This window comes from Equus caballus, chromosome 4 (genome assembly GCF_041296265.1).
Source record: "Equus caballus isolate H_3958 breed thoroughbred chromosome 4, TB-T2T, whole genome shotgun sequence".
NCBI lineage: Eukaryota > Metazoa > Chordata > Mammalia > Perissodactyla > Equidae > Equus > Equus caballus.
The window spans coordinates 105,100,807-105,122,323 of record NC_091687.1 but is presented as its reverse complement, the minus strand read 5'-3'; the positions used below and the strand labels follow the sequence as shown (position 1 = coordinate 105,122,323).

The window sequence follows — 21,517 nt, the reverse complement described above, 5'->3', positions numbered from 1 at the left end:
CGTTATGAGCCCTGTGACTCTAAGACCTAGGGGCACGCACCTGTGGGAACTGGACCAGCCACAGCTGAAAGCTATGCTATACCCCTTATCATCGTCATCTAAACCCCTCTTCCAGTAAGAGAGGGAGGACTCCACGCTCTGGGTATATGTATGAGCCACTTGACATTTAACCCCTAAGAAGAAAGGCTTCAGAAGACAGAGTAAGCAACTGGAGATTCTAACTTTGCAAACTGAAGAAATTATAAGGTTTGAGATAAGGAGGAAGATCAAATAACTGTCAGGATCAAAGCCCTCAGAGCCAGGATTTGGGTACGAGGAGAGGAAAAGAGGGCAGAGCATCTTGTGACACACAAACTGGCAAGGCTGGTGGACCGGAGTGGAGTGTGTGCAGCTGCAGACGTGGACTAAGAGAATCACAAAAGGCTGGGAAACATGTGCCCATTTGGCCTTTCCACTGAAGCTTGGGCTCAGAGATAACCACTTCCTCCCGACACTCTACCATAGTTAGTTAGCCCACATCCTTGCCAGACCCTGAGAATGGCTACGCAGAAGTCTATTTGAAAAAGGGCTCTTTCAACTCATTAAAAAAAGAGAAGTTTTCAGTTTTTAACAGACTGACAGCTACAAGCAAGCCACATTTTTGGCGTGGGCTGCCCCCTGTGAAGAGATGGCCACCTGTGCAGGGTAGTGTCCTGTGGCTGGGAGCAATTCCCAGTGAGGGACACAGCTGTAAGCCTTCAGCAGCTGGTCTTTCCAGCAGCTGGAGGATAGGCGCATTGGTTCATTGATGGTGCGTTGAAGAGGGAAACTGAGTGAGCGCCACTGTATCCATTAGAGTCCACCCCTTGAGTGGCTCAGCTCCATTTACTTCTTATAGCAAGTTTGTCCTATCTGGGAACAGCTCCTCTAGAATTCTGGTGGCTCTTGTTTCCTGGAGAGTTTACAAGGAAAGAGTCAGTAGGATGAATTACATCCTTCTCCTCTGCTACCCATTGTAGAGTTCTCTCCGTGGGCTAGCCCCCCTGCTGATCTGGTGGCTGGTCTAGTTAAGTGATTCTGACTCTCATCCCTAAAGTGTAAGCCTCTGGTTACCTTGCTCATCTCAAGCTGTGTCTATCATACTTGTCCATTTACCTTTAAAACTCAGCATGGGGCACTAAGAGATGTCACAGTGGATCACCTGAGTGTCAAATACAGTACATAAATGTGTAGCACACATCAACCTACTGATGATCAGAGGCAATTTCTCCTGCTGATATGGTAACTCTGTTCCTTGTCTGATGATCTCTTGGCACAAGGATTCTAAAGTGGCTGGTTAGCAGCCACGGCTGAAAGTTCAACTGGATTCTTACTGTGTTCCTAGGTAGAACTGTTATCCCCTCTGGGAATAAGGACCTCTAGAATCACAATGCTTAATGCTGCAGGGCAGGAAGTGCAAATTCCCCAAGTGGGTAATTGGGGGTGATGGAAAGTGGGGCCACACCTACTTCCACCCCTTGGTTCCCAGAACCATGTATTCTACCTGTTGAGAACATAGCAACATATGATGGCTGTTGATTTAGGGTATATATCACGTCGTGGAGGATGACATCCCTCCTTGCAGAGTACATCTCCAAGCTGGTGCCCCAACCACATCTTTAAGAGGCCATTCCATCCTCTGTTAGCCCAGTGGCTTCTTGTTGGTATGGTATGTGATAGCATCAGTGGATCTCATGGTCATGTGCCCAATGTTACACCTCCTTTACTGTAAAGTGGGTCCCTCGGCTCCACGTTGTTATGACAGAGTTTATTTCAGTGGGTAAAAACATCTAAATCCTTGAATAGGTGTGTTACCTTGAAGCACTGACGGCTGGAAAGGAGAATCCATCTGTGGAATTCATGTCATCCTGGGCAAGATGCATTTCTGTCTTTCCCAGGGTGGAAGGGGCCCAATGTAGTCAACCTGCTACCAAGTGGTTGTTCTCCTCAAAGAGTAGTGCCACACTGGGGCTGGCAGTTTGGACATCCAGCAGTGGCAGTAGATGAATCAGCCTTGGTAGGTGGGGCCCATGCATATGCAGGACTCTTATGTTGGTTCCTTGACTTGTCAGATAAGAGTTGTGATAGTGACGAAGCTGTTGGGTGTATCGGCAGTTTGTCCCTGTTTATTGTAGTATTCCATCCTACGAATATATCCCAGTTTACCTGTTCCTCCGTGGAGGGACATTTAGGTTGTTCCCATTTTTTTGGTTATTATGAACATTTGTGTACAATTCTTTTCATGGGGATGAGGCTGAGGAATCTGTATTTTGTGATTCTCAGGCACACTCACGTTTGATAATCCGTCTGTTAGGATGAATCCTGACTTTTTTCCTGAGGTGACTGAAGGATATCTAGCCCAACATGCTGGGTCTGACTCAGTAGCCACATTTTGATGTGGACCTGGACCCCAACTTAATTAACTTCCAGTTTGTTCCTGAGACTGTCTTGCCTGGAACCAGAATATGGGAGTTAGGTGCTGGATATGACTCTGAGTTTCCTGCTGACCGAGATGAAAAGCAGTTATGTGCTGGTACAGAATTCTCATTGCTCTGGAAGAAGAAAAACCATACCAGGGTCTTGGGAGAAGCCAAGCAGGTCCCAGTCCTTAACTCTAAAGGAATTTTCTCCCTGACAAATGTGGCACACAACCTCAGTAACATCCCTGAGTAAATGCAGTCATGGGTGACAGTGAGGTGAATAACAATTGGCAAAGCCCACAGCCTTAAGTCAGCCAGACCTGAGTTTGAATTGCAACTTAAATTCCTTTTACTAGTTGGGTAATCTCCAGCAGGTTATGCTTCCTGAACTCTTACCATCTATTATTTTTTTTTTAAATTGTGTAAGTAATCAATTTCCATTGTAAATGGTTTTAGGAATGCTTAAGTATAGAACAAAATGGAAAATTCTCCTCCCACCACCTCTATCTTCCCTTACTTCCCCATGCCCACTCCCCTTGCCTGAGATATCCTCCATTAACAGTTCATGTATGTTCTTTCCAGGTTTTATAAGTACATTTTATTTTTCATGAATGCATTATTCTGCAAATTGCTTCTTTCACTGAACAATATATCTTGGAGGTAAGTATGGTTTATCATATTCACTTTTCTTTCTGAACCGAACCTGGGTCACCGAGGCAGAGTGCGCCGAACTTAACCACTGGGCTACGGGGCCAGGCCACCTCACTTATTTTTAAGATTGCTTAATATTCCATAATATGGATATATCCTAATTTATTTAGCCAATCCCTTTGTGATGACTCATAGATGTGTCCTTCTTCCCTCCCTTCCTCCCTTCCTTCCTTTTCCTTTATCAATACAAACACTGCTGTACCAAACAGCAAATGTTTCTTGAGCATAGATTCTAAAGGAGAGTTGACTGGGTCAGAAGATATGTATATTTAAAATTTGGATTGATGCTGCCAAATGGCCCTCCCAAACAGCTTTACTAATTATTCTTGGGGCAAGTTATCTAATGTCTGTGATTCTTTGTTTCGTCAACTATGAAATGAATATAGTAAAACCTACTACATGGAATTAGTGAGGTGATTAAATGAGAAAACAAATGTAAAAACAGTGCTTGGAACATAGGTGATTCTCATCATCTTTATGCCTGAGAATCAGGTAGGAAAAACATATCTACTTTACTGTAACTTTTAGCTTCATTATTCGTGGAGACTGAGGATGGCCACAACTCTGCTGTGGGATGTCTTCAGGTTTGGTAAATTTCAGAGGGTAAAATTTTTTTTTGGATACTATAAAAAAGTTTTCTAGAACACGGCGGTGTGATTTTTATCGTTATGCTATGGTGTCACATAAGAAGCCTATCCAAGGATCACCCCACTCGGCAAACGAAACTTTATTTAACTTACTATTTACCAATGAATGGAGCTTAGATATTTTACAACAAAAGTTAAAAGTTAATAAGTAAGAAACTAATAAGATAAAAATCACTTTTGTTCAGGAGCAATGCAAATGATTTCTGGTCACTAGAGAAAATAACCCTAAAGATGATGGTTTATTGCCCTATAGGATATTAATGAGTTTTATATCTAATTTAATAATTTTATTCTAGTCTTCTTTTCTTTTATAAACTATATGTACATTGTTTCTTGTATCTGCCTTGGAATCATTTTGTCATTCTGTTGGTTCCCTCATGAATGAGCTAAACAGAACTTCAATGTACGGTCTCTATGTATGTTTTTAGCATTTTGAGGATTAGACTTTTAATAGTCTTTAAGATCAAACCATGCTACTACCTTCACTCCTTGCAGACAGGTTGAGTTTTCTGGACCTCCATTCAATTGTCTTCTTTTGAGTTCTCTCCACTTGCTCTGTGGCTCTGGAGAATAATTAAACACAATACTCAAGTAAGGAGGGAGCTTTTCCTCCTGCTGTTTCCGCCGCATCACTTCTTCAGTCCTCAGCTAAGATTCATCTCCTTCTGAAAGAAATCTTCCATTATCCTTCTATCTTATCTTAACACTCCATGATTTCCTCTTGCAATGTATTCATCACACTGTATTGAAATTGTGTATTTATTTGTCTCTCTTTCTCTGCAAAATCCTTGGGAGCACAGACTGTATTTTGTTTAGCTTTTTATGCCCAGCGTTCAGCACAGTGCCCGACTGTATGAATTTAACAAATATTTTAATGAATGACTTATGGGATGAGAATTACATCAGTCTAACTTTGTCTTCCAAGGATGCTACAGTTCAGTTATATATAATTTATTGTTCTAGCAACAGCGAGGCTAATCCTTAGCTTGTGTGTCTCTTGTAGCTCTTACTTTCGGGATTGTGGTGGTTGTGGTGCGTGTTTGTGCCCAACCAAGTCTCCATCTTGTATTTATGGCTTTTGGTTCCTTCCCTAATATTTTTAGAGAACAGCTCCTTTAGGACCAGCAGAAGCCTGCTGGTAGAGGAAGAGGTCCTCACACAAAACAGAACGTCCGTGCAGATCTAGCCTCACTTATTTCATGCTTCTTAGTCTCTTTTAACTTGCCTATTCATCTGTTCCTGTCTGATTTGTTCTTAGATTTGCCCCCAAGACGCTGGTTTTGGCGTCCTCGTTTGACCTTGGTACCTCTGACTATTGACTCATGTTCTGACCTCCACCCATCCCCAATTCTGCTTTTCTACTCTGCACCAGGTTTTGGCATCTCCAAGGACCTGACCTCAGCTCAACCTGCCTTTGGCCTTGTTTCTCCCGCCTGACACTGACAAGTGGAAGGAATCCCGCCCTTCTAGAGGAGAGAGATGGAGCTGAGCGTGGTTTACCTGAAATAAAGCTTGCATTATGGGAGGGAACAAACAGGTACACAGTGTTTTAGAAGGGAGCATTTGGACTTAATGCAGGCGTTGTTTCCACAATTCCTTTCTTCTGTTTCTGCTTTTGTTATGAAATATGTGTTTGGCCAACATGGAATGGAATATTCCAGAAGTAAGAAAAAAATAAAACCTTGGTTGTCTGTCAGTAATTAAAATAAAACTCTGCTTTATTTTTAGTTTTTTTTCCAACTTCCTTCACAAAGAGGGGAAAACTTCACAGTTTGGAAAAAATTTAGACCTAGCCTGTTGAACTGGTACTGCTGAATTTCACCCTGTTAACTACATATGTTCTTTCCATATATTATTCTGTAATATTTTAACAAATACATTATGAAAATATTTTTAGAAATGACACAACTCTGGCTTTTGACGAGTGTAAAATGGCCATTTTTAAACTGTTAAAGCTGATTGCTAGCTTTTTTATTAACATGGTATTTAGCACCGTTGATTCTTAAAAAGCCAGCCTCCAGAGAACGCAATTCGTAAAATGAAAGCAAACTGCCGAGGAAAGCCTCTTCGGGCTTGTTTACAATTTTTTAAAGTGGCTCTTTTCACGTATCAGGTGTTTCGTTTTTCAGCCTCCAGGTGACAAATTATAGGAACTGTCACACCAAATCCGCCGGTTGCGTAATCTCCCCAGACCAGGCTGAAAACGTGCGCCGCTAGAGCGCACGTGACACTATAAGTCCCGGAGTCACTCCGCGTGTTTGCGGTGTACAGCGCGCTGACCCGACCCGCCTTGTTCTCTAGCACTGAGCCAAAAAGACAAACGATCCTTTAAAAAATATTCTGAACATATAGGCGCTCAGTTTCTTTGCATTATCTTTAATCTGATGTGTATCGATTTACCTTTCCACACCGATCCACATGATTTAGGTTTAAATAAAGCTTTCAGATTAATTGCATACCCCCCAAAAAAGCTATTTAGGGAGATGAAGGCTGGTAAAAATATGTTGTCTGTTTTTCTCCATGGCTATACAGATTGAGGTGACCAGCTTTTGCAAAAAGCCTTTAAAGTGTTTTTCATTCTAGCCATAACCAGTTTTGACACTTTCCTAAAACCCTCCTATGTAGCACACCTGCTGTAAATGTTTTGTTTTATGTGGTTTTTATTAAAAATTTCTGGGGGGCGGTCAGTGGCGTGGTGGTTAAGTTTGTGCATTCTGATTCAGTGCCTGGGGTTCCCATGAAGCCATGCTGTGGCAGAGTCCCACATACAAAATAGAGGAAGACTGGCATAGATGTTAGCTCAGCAATAATCTTCCTCAAGCAAAAGGAGGAAGATTGGCAACAGATGTCAGCTCAGGGCCAATCTTCCTCACCAAAAAAAAAAAAAAAGTAAATAAATAAAAATAAATTTCAGAATCACATTTACTAGAATAAAAAGGAATGTGTTTGGAGAGAGGGTTTCTGTCTTCTTTTTCATTGATTTTATTTCTCTCCCATGTGGCTGTATTTTCGTTGCTATACCATCTGTCAATAAACCAACAGCTCCAGAGGAGTAGTAAAAACCAGAGAGATGGGTGTTGCCACAGGAGCCGAGCTTGCTTGTCAAGAGGCACAGATTCTGGAGATGTTAGACTTCTCAATGCAGATAACCCTCAGGCTTTTGTGAGGAAGGCATTTTGAAAAATGGGCTGGCCTGGTGGTGTAGCAGGTAAGTGCACGTGCTCCGCTTGGGAGGCTGGGGTTCACCAGATGGGATCCTGGCCATGTACGTATGCACCACTTGTGAAGCCATGCTGTGGTGGCATCCCACATATAAAGTGGAGGAAGATGGGGGCTGGGCTTGTGGTATAGCAGTTAAGTTCTTGCACTCTGCCTTGGTGGCCTGGGGTTCACTGGTTCAGATCCCTGGTGTGGACCTACACACTGCTTATCAAGCCATGCTGTGGTGGGTGTGCCACCTATAGCAGCAATTATTGGTTAATAAATTAAAAATTTATTGAGGGAAGATCTTGTTAAATGTTCTTACTACAATAAAATAAAGTAAAAAAAAGTCTTAAAATTTTTTATTAAATTATTTTTGTTTTTAATACATATTGAATGTGTTCTGAATATTCTATGACACAATATTGGAATAAATAATCTTATTTCTAATCATTTTACACTAATGTGAGAATATTTATAAAGTAAATTCCTAGAAGTGAAACTACTGGAACAAAATGTACATGCATGTATAATTTTGATAGATACCAGTAAATTGCCCCCCACAGGAGTTTTTACCAATTTACACTTCTACCAGCAAAGTATGAGAGCACCTGTTTGCTGCTGGTCTTAGCAACAGATTGTGTTACCAAACTCTTTGATTTTTGGCAAACGGATAGGTGGAAGTGATGTTCCAGTGGCGTTTGTATTTTATGAGTGAGGTTGACTCTCTCTTATATGTTTTAAAGCCATTTGCATTTTGTTTTTTGTAAACTGTTTATTCTTATAGTTTGCCAATTCTTTTATTAAGTTGATTTTTTTTTTAAACTTATTTTGTAGCAGCTCTTTATATATTAGTGAGCTTAGCCCTGGGTGTATGATATAATGGAAAATGTTTTTTCCTCAATTTCTTGTTTGTGTTTTGACATTGCTTATTTTTTATGCTAAAATGTTTTATTTTTTATAAAGAGGAATTTATGAATATTTTGTTTTATGATGTCTGGATTTTGTGTCATAGTTAGAAAGACCTTCCCACTCCAAAGTTATGAAAAAATGTTCCTAAGTTTTCTTCTACTACTTTTATAGCTTCTTTTTCACTCTCTCTTTCTTTCTTTCTATTCCTTCCTCCCTCCCTCTCTTCCTTCCTTCCTTCTCTCTTTCTCTCTCTTTTCTTTCTACTTTTGAATCTTTGATCTTTTTGGGGGGGGATTTGTTTTAATTAAAAAATATATAGGGGCCGGCCCCGTGGCTGAGTGGTTAAGAGCGCATGCTCTGCTGTAGGCAGCCTAGTGTTTGGTCAGTTCGAATCCTGGCCGCGGACATGGCACTGCTTATTGAGCCACGCTGAGGTGGCCTCCCACATGCCACAACTAGAAGGACCCACAACTAAGAATATACAACTATGTACTGGGGGGCTTTGGGGAGAAAAAGGAAAAAAATGAAATCTTAAAAAAATATATATATATAATTGACATTGTTATTCTTTAACCTAGTAGTTTTAGATTAATGTTTTTGTTCTATTCCTCCTTGTGGGGCTGGAGTGACCTTCATGAACATGCTACCAAACAGGGTTCCAGGAATGAGTTAAATCCAGAGTGGGTGTTTAGCCAAGTTGGGCACTAGAATCCCAGGAGTGACGCTTGGAGATCATTACTAGGAAAATAATGGAAAGCATTAAGTCTAATCACTGGAGTGAGGACAAAAATGGGAGAAGCAGCAGCTGCAAAAGATGTAAGCAGAACCAGATGCAAGATAAAGGTCAAGGAGACGGATTCAGAACTGAATCTGTGAATGCTGAGTTTGTTCAAAAGCTGAGTGCATATTGTAAGCGTGCATGATGGTTTCAATGAGCTGTCCATCACTGGACAATGTGTTAATGCCAAGTCTAAAAAAACTGGAGAGAGGCTGGATGCACACAACTCAGGGGCTGCTAAGGGTACACGAGACCCAAGGAAATACCTAGTGTCGTGGCCAGTAGTTTAAGTAATATCAGGAATACATGCATGGTTCATGGGAGTGTTGAAGTCAGGCAGACAGAAAGCTGAAAGTTAATCAAGAGGGGCAGCAGGTCACAGACAAGAGAGCAGTCAGGAGCCAGGAACTCTCCAGGAGCCAAAGGGCAGGACAAGAAGTCAGCAGGAAGTTGAGTGAGCAGCTAGCAGACTGGACCACAGCCCATACAACAGAGGTGAGAGTGTGGACAAGGAGACCGGACAATCCCAAATTGAAAGCTAAATTGACAGTTACTCCAACCAGGAAGCTCCAACTGACATGTTCTACTAGAGCAGAAGCCAGTTGTACAGCCCTGGCGGTAGTGGGGAATTCACGGGAGACAGCAAGTAGATGGAGCGCTTGAGGAGAAGGGGCAGCACGAAGGGCAGGTGGTGACCCCGCCCCATCCATCAAATAGCCTTCTCTTTCCTGGCATTGTCCAGTGTCTGTTTCTGTATAGGCTGGTTCCAGGGCTAAGCGAGTTTGCTTTTGTTCCTGAGTGCCGCTGACAGTTCCAGGGAACGTCTCCCTCTCCTTGAGAGGTGTCAGGGGCCTTCACCAGGGGCAACAGTACCCCAAGCTGATTCAGTCTGGAAAAGGATTTGGGCAGATTCTTGGGTTATTCATTTACTGCATTTTTATTTTGAAAAATTTCAAACCTACAGAAAAGTTTCAAGAGTAGGACAACGAACTCCTGTAGACCCATCAACAGATACTTAGAATGTGTACTGAACACGGAGGGAACTGAAGGATGCTGAAATCTAGGACTCAGGGAAATCATTAATGGCCTGTTTCTTAGAAACAAAAGCTTTCACTGGCTCAGGACACAGAACAGAAGCTGCCTCTTGGGATGCAGGATATAGGTCTGGAGGATGCAGGAGGTTCAGGAAGGGGTCTGCGGAGGTGGGTGTACCTGCTTCCCGAGGCTCTAGGAGATTGAATGGACATGGGCTCTCAATGGGACAGGAGGAGGAGACCTTCTAGGCATCCAGTGCCCAGGGGCCCCAGATGGCATGGGTCTTTTCAGCCAAAAGGTGTTGGTTTCCAGAGCTCAGAGAAGCATCCACTAGGAGAGAATGCAGTTGAATGCAGGAGTAGCTGGCCTTCAGTATTCCCAGTGATATCCCTTTAGATGGCACTCTGAAGCCTCCAGCCCCACCATTACCCCCTTTCCAGAAGATGACTTGGCCTCCATCTTCATAGAGAAAACAGATGCTAGTAGAGAACTCTAAACATGCCTGCATTTACGGGCAGTTAAAATGGGCGAAGTGTGCCTTTTCCTCTCTAAGGCTCTAGTCCCATCCTCAGAAGAAACAAACCCTGCTCATGCCTTCATCTCAGACTTCCAGCCTCCAGGATCGTGAGAAAATGACTTCCTATGGTTTAAACCACCCAGTCGGTGGTACTTTGTTATGGTAGCCCAAGCAAACGAATACAACCGTATCATTACAGAGTAAAGCAGTGGTGAAACTTCTCCATTTCAAACTGATAAAGATTTTTCCTTCCTTTATACACAATATGATGGTTTCCAAATGGTTTTTGGGTGACACTGAAGAAACCTATGTGACATCTAATTTATTTGGGGTCAAAGGCCAGATATAGGATGAACTCGGGCTTCTCAAAGGATATTTATGGCAAAGGGCCCCAAGCCCAAGTCAGCAGAGAGTCACCACAGGTCAGCTCAAAGGTGTCCAGTCAGAAAGGAGAACACAAGCCACGTGATGAAGTGGATGGCAGGAGGAGGAAGGGCAAGCAGGGGGCGGGGATGTGATGACGTCAGGCCTAGGAAGGGACAGTGCAGCCGTGGCTCATGCCAAGACATGGTTTTCCACACGTGCTCCCTCACCTGGCTCACAGAGGACCCCAAAGGGGCAGGTCCCTGCCGGTTCCAACCACAATTGAATGATTCTCTTTTTAAGCTGGACATGTGCCCAGGTCAACAAGAAGAAACTTCATGAGTTGATTCTGAGGAGTCAATGTGCTCCCAAGAGCAGAAGGAGTGTCAACGGAAGGGGCTATTAATTCAGTGTTTTCCAAGAAATGTGTTGTCAAGACGATGCTGGACTAAAAATGAAAATAGTTCTTAGTGTGACGGGATTACGGGAAAGCTTCATGATCATTATTTTGAATTTTGATTTAACCTTGTTATGCTCTATTCTCAACCAACTTTTATTTATTTATTTATTTTAATTTTTCCTTTTTCTCCCCAAAACTCCCTGGTACACAGTTGTGTGTATATATATATATATATATATATACACAACTAATATATATTATATATTATATATATATTAGTTGTGGGTTCTTCTAGTTGTGGCATGTGGGATGCCACCTCAGCATGGCTTGATGAGTGGTGCCATGTCTGCATCCAGGATCCGAACCAGCGAAACCCTAGGCCCCTAAAATGGAGCGTGCAAACTTAACCACTAGGCCACAGGGCCGACCCCTCAATGAACTATTTTTAGAGTACTCTGGGCTGATATATGGCAAGCTAGTTTTTTTGGCTTCTACCATGTGTCACTGACATTCAGATTGCTGTTGCCAGGGGGATCTGTGACCTTCTTGCTACCTCCTTATAGCTCCTACTCACCCCCCCCCCCCACCTTTTGAGGAAGATTAGCCCTGAGCTAACTGCTGCCAATCCTTCTCTTTTTGCTGAGGAAGCCTGGCCCTGAGCTAACAGCCGTGCCCATGTTCCTCTTCTTTATATGTGGGACACCCACCACAGCATGGCTTGCCAAGCGGTGCCATGTCTGCACCCACGATCCGAACTGGCAGACCCCAGGCCGCCGAAGCGAACGTGCGCACTTAACTGCTGGCCGCCAGGCTGGCCCCCTTATATCTCCTACTTTTAAAAAAATTAATTTTTTTAACTGAGGTGTTAGTCACATAACATTAAAATTAACCATTTTTAATTCAGTGGCATTTAGTACATTCACAATGTTGTGCCTCTATTTAGTTCCAAAACATTTCCATCACCCCCTAAAAGGAGCCCTGTACCCATTAAGCAATTGCTCTTCATTCCTTCCTCTCCCCAGCCCTTGGCAACCGTGAGTTTGCTTTCTGTCTCTATGGGTTTACCTATCCTGTACATTTCGTGTAAATTGAATCATACAGTATGAGATCTTTTGTGACTGGCTTCTTTCACTCAGCTTGGTTTCAAGGTTCATCTGCACTGTAGCAGGTGTCAGTGCTTCCTTCCTTTCTGAGGATGGCTGAGTCATAGTCCACTGTATGGATAGACCTCATTTTGTTTATCGTTCATCTGTTGATGGGCATTTGGGTTGTTTCACCTTTTGGCTATTGGGCATCGTGCTGCTATGAAGAGGCATGTACAAGTATTTGTTTGAGCCCTTGCTTCCAATTCTTTTTGGTATATACCTTAGAGTGGAATTGCTAAGTCCTGTGGTAATTCTTTGTATGTACTTATTTTTTAAAATTTCTTGAATGCTTATTGACTTTTTCTTTTTCATTGAAGAAGTAATGCATACTGGTGTTAAGAATTCACATAAATGGACTACATCAAACTAAAAAGCACCATAGCAAAGGAAACCGTCAACAAATGAAAAGACAACCTAACAATTGGGAGAGGATATTTGCAAACCATATATCTGATAAGGGGTTAATATCCAAAATATATAAAGAACTCATACAACTCAACAACAAAGAAACAACCCGATTAAAAAATGGGCAAAGGACCTGAACAGACATTTTTCTGGAGAAGATACACAGATGGCCAACAGGCACATGAAAAGATGTTTAACATTATTCATTATTAGGGAAGTGCAAATCAAAACTACAATGAGATGTCACCTCAGACCCATCAGAGTGGCTATAATTAACAAGACAAGAATTAGCAAGTGTTGGAGAGGATGTGGAGAAAAGGGAAATCTCACACAGCGCTGGTGGGAATGCAAACTGGTGCAGCCACTATGGAAACAGCATGGACAATCCTCAAAAAATTAAGATTAGAACTACCATACAATCCAGCTATTCCACTGCTGAGTATTTATCCAAACAACATGAAAACATGAATGCGTAAAGATATGTGTGCCCCTATTTTTGTTGCAGCATTATTCACAATAGCCAAGAATGGGAAACAATCTAAGTGCCCATCAATGGACGAATGGATAAAGAAGATGTGGTCTATATACACAATGGAATACTACTCAGCTATTAAAAAAAAGATGAAATCTTGCCATTTGCAATAACATAGATGGACCTTGAGGGTACTAGGCTAAGCGAAATAAGTCAGACGGGCAAAGTCAAATACCATAGGATTTCACTCATAAGTAAAAGCTAAAAGAACAACAAACACACACAGAGATACAGAGGTTAGATTGCTGGTTACCATAGGGGAAGCGGGGAGAGGGGATGGCAAAAGGGGTGACTGGGCACATGTGTATGGTGACGGATGGTAATTAGTCTTTGGATGGTGAACATGATGTAGTCTATACAGAAATCGAAATATAGTAGAAATGCACAACTGAAATTTATATAATGTTCTAAACCAGTGTTACCTCAATTAAAAAAAAAAACAATTCAATTAGAACAAAAGAGGATACAGGAAAAGGAAGTCTCTCTCCCAGCCTTTCTCCTTAGGAATAATTTCTGGTTCTCACTGGTTAACAGCTTCCTGTGTATCCATCCATGCATTTTCTGCGTGCGTACAAATTGTACCCCCTTCTCTGTTTTACATCAATGGATGCGGCGATGTTCTCCGCTGCCCAGTCTGCTCTTCTTTGGGGTACAGTTTCATCCAAGGGTGGTCTGCGGCTGGAACGAGTGTACCCCAAACAGGGGGGATGCTGCGTTGCTGGTGCTGAGTCAGTCTCTTCTCCCATCGCTCTCTCCATCTGTTTCTTAGTCTGGTCTTGAGGCCGCTTGCTCTGCATGTCTGCACGGCACTGCCCTGAACGTCAGCTCTCCTGGCTCTCCATTCTGCCCTCTGGGCATGTGGCAGCAGGCTCAGGAGTAGGTAATTATGCTGTGGAATGCCAGGATCCAAGAAGCGCTATGTTCATTTATAAGTCCCTAAACACAGTGTGCCTGTTTGACCTACTTTGTAGTTGAAGAGCTACCAAGCAAAGGAGAGGTCGTTCATGGTTCGAAAAGCTGCCTTTCCCCAAGAATGTCAAAGACTTGATCAAAACATCTATCCGCTTGTTAACCCTTTGAGGGCAGGACCATGTTTTAGTCATGTGTGTGACCCCCACATCTCTTGGACATACCAGGTGATCCGTACGTGTCTGTTGTATGACTGAAATGAGTTGTACTTTGAATATGAAAAACCTCTTGAGACATATTTAGATTTAAGACATAAAGGCCAGTAAATAAAGGTCCACGTAGTCTAACATTGACGAGCAATAGCAGAATAGTTCTGGTGTGGAATACTGAGCAGCACCGCTAGAGTTCCCGGGTTAAGTCTCAGGACATCTTTATTCACAAAAATGGCAAAAGTCAGATAACACAATGTGACGTGAATCCGGTGGGAGAAACCTGTAGGCCAAAGCATCTTGTTAACGAACAGGTTCAAAACTGAAGTGATTTCCTCCCTCCTGAAATATGGTTCCGTACCTTTATTTTCCTCTTGGTTAAGAGTATCAACATCTTCACAGTGTGAGGACCCAGGAATCTTGGAGATAACCTAGATTCTTCTGTTCTCACCCCCATATGCAATTCGTCACCAAGTCACTCCTGTCAAGTATCTTCAAGGTCCTCGAACTTGCCTATTTTCCCCTCACAATTACCCCAGCCCTGGTTCATGATAGTATCATTTTTCCCTTTTCTTTTGATTGTGAACAAAAATCTAGAGAAGTCTCTTCCCTCTTCTGGTTTTGCTTTACTCTAGCTTAATCCATCCTACAATTTTAATAGATTGAAAATGCCCAAACCTTCTACTACTCCCCAGCTCTCACGGCAGCAGCATGGTTGCGTGGCATGTTTCACTGAGATGTTAACTTAGGCATACCAGATATTACAAATCATGCAGGGGAATCGCTGTGTGGTTCAGGGGTAAACTCTAGGCTCCATCGCTGGGGACACACTTAGCAGACGATGGCCGGGGAAACATCTCTGCCTGGTCATGTGAGACCTTCCTCTCCCTAGCAGCCTGGTTCCTCGTCATTCCGTGGCGCTTTCCCACACCCCCCACCAGTGCATTCCCTGACTCTGATTCCCGTGGTGCATATGGAGCTAGGACTCAGAACTAGAAGAGAGAATTCTCAGCTTCTCTGCTATTGCTCCAAGTCAGACTTCAGATTAGCAAGTTTTCATCAGCTGTCATTTCCATAACTCCAGCTATTACTTTCTTCCCACAGAGGATATTCTACAAACCACACGCATTTGGAGGCATGACTCTTCAATTCTGCAAAATTCTTACTCCTGCTGCCAGTTCTGGGAACACTTGAGGTCTCAACAGGGTTCTGGGGCTTACGTACTTCATGTCTGCTTATCTCTGTGTGGGTTACTAGGATTTATGTATCTCAGATGATTTACCTTTTTCCCAGAACACCGATAGCACAGTTTATAACACTCTCTCTACCAGCTCCCATTGCACCCAAACAAAATCAGTTTCACTTACTTCATCTAAATGTTTATTAATATTCAGCCTGTCTGATTTGCTTAGAACTTTAGAATTTTCCATGAAAAGATTTCATGGAAATCTTTCATCTCAAAGATTTAGAGTGTTGCAGGCAACAATAATTTTAGCACAATCTCATTGCTTTATCACCACTAGCAGTATCTTCAAATTTCAGGCTAAGGTGGATGATATGGATGCTCAAGTTGACAGATCATTTTTTTGAGTTGAGTTCCCCAGAGATACTCCAGTTGGAGGCTGTAATTTTATGGAGGCAGCTCTTTGCGCTGAGTGATTTCCCCAGGGTCACATAACCACTGAGGCCCCTGGCTTCCTGTAGTGTCCTCTTTCTACAGCACAAAGCCAGTGCAGGAATGGGATCTGCATAAACAAGTTTAGATATATGGTCCCCGTTATGGAGTTCCTCTTTGGTTAAAGTTGCCATATATTCTCTTAATAACATTAGTCGTCATGAATAGACAGGAAAAGAGGGGCAGAATGTTAATGAGATGCTCTGGGAGGTGGGTAAACGGTGTTTTCTTTTATCCTAACATAAGACACTCTGGCAAAAAAGCTTGTGATTAGTTCCACTTCACACAGGATATTTGGAGAACTGTAAAATATCAAGCAAGCTAGAAAGAAGCAAGCCCTCCACATCTTATTTTTTGGGAAAGTTTCAGAGGATCCCTGAGGATGTTCTTAAGCTTGTAAGTTCTAAGACCCTTCAGAATTTACGTGTAGGTATGAATTATTTTCTTGCCTTGTAGGCTTCCAAAAGACACTTAGAAGAACTGGGTAATTGAAGGACCAAGTACAGTATTCACAGAAATGTGCAACCATTGCCCCAGAAAGAAAGACTGTACCCATTAGCAGTCACTACCCATTTCCCCACAAGTCTCCCTAGGCAACTGCGAATCTACTTTCTATCTCTATGGATTTGCCTATTCTAGACATTTCATATAAATGGAATCATACAATACATGGTCTTTTGTGACTGAATCCTTTCATTTAGCGTAATGATTTCAAGGTTCATCCATATTGCAGCATGTTTTAGTACTTCATTCCTTCTTGCGCCCAATAATAGTCCCCCGTATGGACATACCACATTTTATTTATCTATTCATTGGTTGATGGCCATTTGGGTTGGTTCCACTTTTTGGCTATTATGAATAATGCTACTTTGAACATTTGTGTACAAGTTTTTGTGTGGACCCATACTTTCATTTGTCTTGAATATATACCAAGAAGTGGAGTTGCTGGGTCATGTGATAACTCTATGTTTAATATTTTGAAGAAGTGTCAAAGTGGCTGACATCATTCCGTATTCCCACGAGTAGTGACCAAGGGTTCTAATTTCTCCACATCCTCACCAACACTTGTTATTGTCTGTCTCTTTTATTAGCACCATCCTAGTGGGTATGAAGTAGTATCTCACTGTGGCTTTGATTTGCATTTCTCAAAGGCTAATGATGTGTTGTCTCTTCATGTGCTTATTAGCCATTTGTATATCTCTTTTGGAGAAATGTCTATTCATATACTTTGCCCATTTTAAAATTGAATTATTTATCTTTTCTTATTGAGTTATAAGAATTCCTTATATGTTCTGGATACAAGTCCCTTACTGGATATATGATTTACAAATATTTTCTCCCATTCTGTGGGTTGTCTTTTAATTTTCTTGATAAAGCAGCACAAAAGATTTTAATTTTGGTGAAATCCAATTTTTGTCTATTCTTTCTTTTGTCACTGGTGCAGTTCGAACGTTTTGAAAGATATATCTCGCTCTTCAGGGTAGAGGTGAAAGAGTTACAACTTATAGGTCTGATGAGAAGTGTATCATTAATGTGACTCTTTGAAGATGAGAAAATAAGACACTTAGAACCAAGAATAAGAAAACATCAGACAAAGAAGATTGAAAGCAATCATTGGCTAACTTCAGTTGACTATGAAGGTCTCCATGTCACTCACAGTCCTGGCAGGGAGCAGATGGGAAACCAAAAAGGGGTGACTGGGGAGAGCTTAATGAAGGGACTTTTATATACAGGTGCTGACAGTGTTAAGCGACACCAACAAATGATGACGAAGCACTCAGGGCTAGTAATGCTGGGGAGTTGCTATTACAACTTGGTGAACAGGAAGGGAGCAGTGACCAGAAACTAGTTATAGGGAGGGGCTGGTCAAGGAAGCCATGACTGTTGGTAAAGGAATGCGGCCCCTGCCAACCTACAGTGAGGCAAGGAGCACCTGGAGGTGTAGTACCTCCTGCTCTCTTTCTTCCACTCTGTGATCTCCTGCCTGTGCCTTCTCTTGGCTGAACCCATCTAAAGCCAGGAGCAAGGAGACTGGTTGACAGAGAGCTGAAAAGCCGGGCTACGGGGCCACGGAACAAGATGGAGGGTGGAGAGCGCGTCTGAGGGAGGATACCCAGTGGAGTCACTAGGATGGCAACTGGGATATTTTCCCCTTTTGGTGGGGGTGGGGGAGCAATTTACACTAACAAAAGAAAAAAAAAAGGGCAGATAATTCCCTCATCACGTCTTTTAACTTTCTTCCTGTTCCCCTCCCTTCGCCCAGGAATACCTGTCCCTCACACACTTGCAGGTAGAATTTGATCTCTCACAGGCCTTGGTTCAGGTGCCACTTCCTTCATGATGCTGTTCCTCATAATTCGCTCAGAAGGATCTCCTGTCTTGGAAGTCCTGTTGGAGAGTGAGCTGTCCACAAAGTGGGTCTAACTTTTATGATTCCTCACAGACTCATCAGATGGCTCTCACTGCTTCATCAACTCTTGAGGCAGAACCATTTTTATTCACCTTTGCACTTCTGCAGGACCTGCACAGAGCCCTGATATCACACAGCGCTTCAGCCAATACTTGATGAACAAATGGATTTATGATGAGGAATTATCTTGGCTTCTGGGAATCTGCTAGTTGGAAGGGCCCTCGATGTCTTTCTGTTTTTAATGTAGAAACTTCATACTCCTACTCAGTGTAGACTCTGCCTCTGGGTGGGGACAGCATTGGTGGCCTCCTCAGCATTTCTCCCTTCTTCCTCTATCAGAGCCCTGATTTTCTTCAGACCTTCGCCCTGCCCCACACTGTCACGGATCAGCGGGAACCTTGTCCCCAGTTAGAATAATTTAAGGATAATGTGTTCCCTTTTGCCAGGAATTGATTAAAGGAACGGACACGTGACTAAGCTCCGACTGCAGAGCCTTGAAGAGAAGTTGCTTGGATGTCCCAGAAAGTTCTTCCTCCCTCTTTAGAGAGAAGCTCCAGTTGTTACTGGCAGCCATTAGACAACTAGGAGAGAAGAACCAGCTTCAAAATGAAGACAGCGTGCATGGCAGAGCAGGGATGTGAAAAGAACTGGGCCTTTGCTAATAACATCATTAGGGGAACCTGAAGTCTGCTTTATCTCTGAACTTCCCCTTCTGTGAATAAATACATTTCCTTGTTTGGAAAGACCTTTGACCTGGGTTTTCTGCTGCTCTGTGTCTGAAAGCCGGCACATACACCCTGCCATTGTTTTCCCATTCAATTCTTCTGTTTTAGGGGCCAAAATATAATTGAATAGCCCTGCGAATGTTTAGACTCCCTCTGCGCCCAGGAACATAAGAATGGTTTATACCCAGAGACCCTGTCAAGCCTGAACATCATCTATCATTTCACAGTAGCTAGTGCTCTGAAGGCTAGGCGTTTGTTCTGTATTCATTCCAGAATCCTGTTTATGTGCTGCCTCTTGTCCATTACACCGCACTTGGATTTTTTTTTTACAGTGTTTCCAAAATGTTAAAGATATTTTCTTTTCCATACACACAAAAAACTCTGCTTCGGCAAGGTAAGAATGAGCCTTAAGCCCTTAAGCTCTGAACCCAGAATAGATCAACAGCAGCATTTACCAAAGCAAAGCCATGTTTACCCAAGGGGCCTTCTACCCAGGACTCTTAGCGAGACATGATGCTTCAGAGCAGCCAGGGAATAGGGCTGTTTATGTCGTAAATTGACAGGCCAACTTCACAGTAAGATTTATTTTGCCTTCCTTTGCAATTTAAATGGGAAGTCATAACCAATGCTTGTGTAAATTTAAGTCCACCCAGAGTGATTATTGGAGGCATTCAGTAGGCACAGGGAGGGGGCTAGTTATTGACACATTTTCTGGTTACTTATTCATAATTTCCAGGTACTTGTCTTTCTGAGCAGAAAGATCTCATTTTCCTCCACCTGACTCCCTAAGTGGGAACAGTCAAAAACTTTTCAGTGGAGCTTGAGAGGATGGGAGATAATGCACCGGGAGGAGAAGCAATAACTGAGGGGCATTTTATTGGGGGCAACTGTGGCTGAAGAATTGGAAAATAATCGTCAACAATTTATTGGGAAAGGGAGAAAATGAAGGGCTTTGGAGCCGGGAAAGGAGGAAGAAAAACAACATAAGGAGAAGGGTAAGATTTGCTGGGCCACAATCAAAGAAACATATTCAAAACTGATTTGCTCTTACATGATTGAAGAGAAAAGACACACTTATTGGTGGTTACTAAGTAGAAATATCCTGCAGCCCTTTTTTTTTAAAGCTGGTCAAAATAATGAGTGGTTCAAAAACGATAAAGAAGCAGATTTTTCTAGTTATATTTATCTGAAGTCCATAATGTCCTGGTCAGTCAGACAATGAGCATTTTTGCTAAAATGCAACAGGAAGGATCTGATTGCTTTCTGAAGTCCTATAGTTTCATAAAACTGATCTCTCAAGCATTTCTTCCTTTGCCTCTTTTTATCAATAAGTGCACATTTTGGAGAATTTGACCATTTCTTCCTGATATAGTTTTGCCCATGTAGTGAAGGAAGAAATATTTTTCTACTCTCCAGGTTCTTCTGGCTGTTCTAAGAATTAAATTGACGTGAGACAGAATAACAGGAGAAAATCAAACAAAGTTTAATAACATGTATACATGGGAGAAACCCAGGAAAACTGAATAACTCACCAAAACGGCCAAAGCCACCACCTTAAATACCATCTTCAGCTAAAGACAAAGGAGGATGTTGAGGGTTTGGTTTGGGACTTTGAAGGAGAGAAAGGCAATTCACATGGAGATGGAAAAGCTTATGTTTGGTAAACAAATGTTTGCCCTACCTTGCAAAGACAATGGACCATGGGGAGGACTTTGATCAAAGGGGCCTTGCTGGGTTCCTCCCTGTCTATCACACCTAGTTTATATGACGCTATAGTTATCTTATGGTGATAGGTCCTTCCTGGAACAACCTTCTATCTTAAATTCTTTTAGGTAATTAGGGGGAAGATCAAAGTTTCTTTCTGAGTCTTTTGTTCTTAAAAATAATCAAGCCAAAGAGACACATTTTTGGGGTGGCAAATTCCCATCCCCAACATCCGTCTGCTACACAAGTTCCTTTATTTTTGTAGTATCTAAGTCAATGTTTCTCAACGTGGTCTATGGGCAACCAACTTCAGAATCACCTGAGATGCTTGTGAAAAAGTATGTAATCATGAGGCTCTACACCAAGCATATCAGTGGATCAGGATAGTTTTTTCTTTCCTTTCTAATTCCTATAACTCTTATTTTCTTTTCTTGCCTTACTGTACTGGCTGAACTTTGAGCACAGTTGTGAATAGAAGAGTTGATAGAAGGCATCTTTGTCTTATTATCACTCTTAGAGAGCACACCTTCAACATGTTGCCGTTAAATATAATGGTTGCTGTAGGTGTGCTGTAGATACCCTTTATCAGGTTAAGAAAGTTCTCTCTCCATTTTTAAAGAAGAATTTAATGGTGAATAATGTTGAATTTTGTAAATCTTTTTCTATATCACCTGAGAAAATCATATGATTTTAATCCCTTAATCAAATAAAGTGACAAAGAGAGATAAATATAGATTTTCTAATGTTAAATCATTCTAGCATTCTAGGGGTAAACTCAACTGGGTTATGGTGTATTATCTT

The 21,517-nt window shown here is 42.1% G+C and overlaps 1 long non-coding RNA gene across 2 annotated transcripts in view; it reads right to left on the bottom strand.

Moving 5' to 3' along the window:
* The window catches only part of LOC138923839 (uncharacterized), a 52,603-nt gene that overhangs the window by 25,282 nt on the left and 5,804 nt on the right, over positions 1-21,517 (bottom strand). The window contains exon 2 of one of the 2 annotated variants that reach the window (XR_011438019.1): positions 4,277-4,359. The exons of the other annotated variant lie outside the window; for it this stretch is intronic. This is a non-coding gene — a long non-coding RNA (uncharacterized lncRNA). The remainder of the gene's footprint in view (positions 1-4,276; positions 4,360-21,517) is intronic. 2 annotated transcript variants of the gene reach the window in all.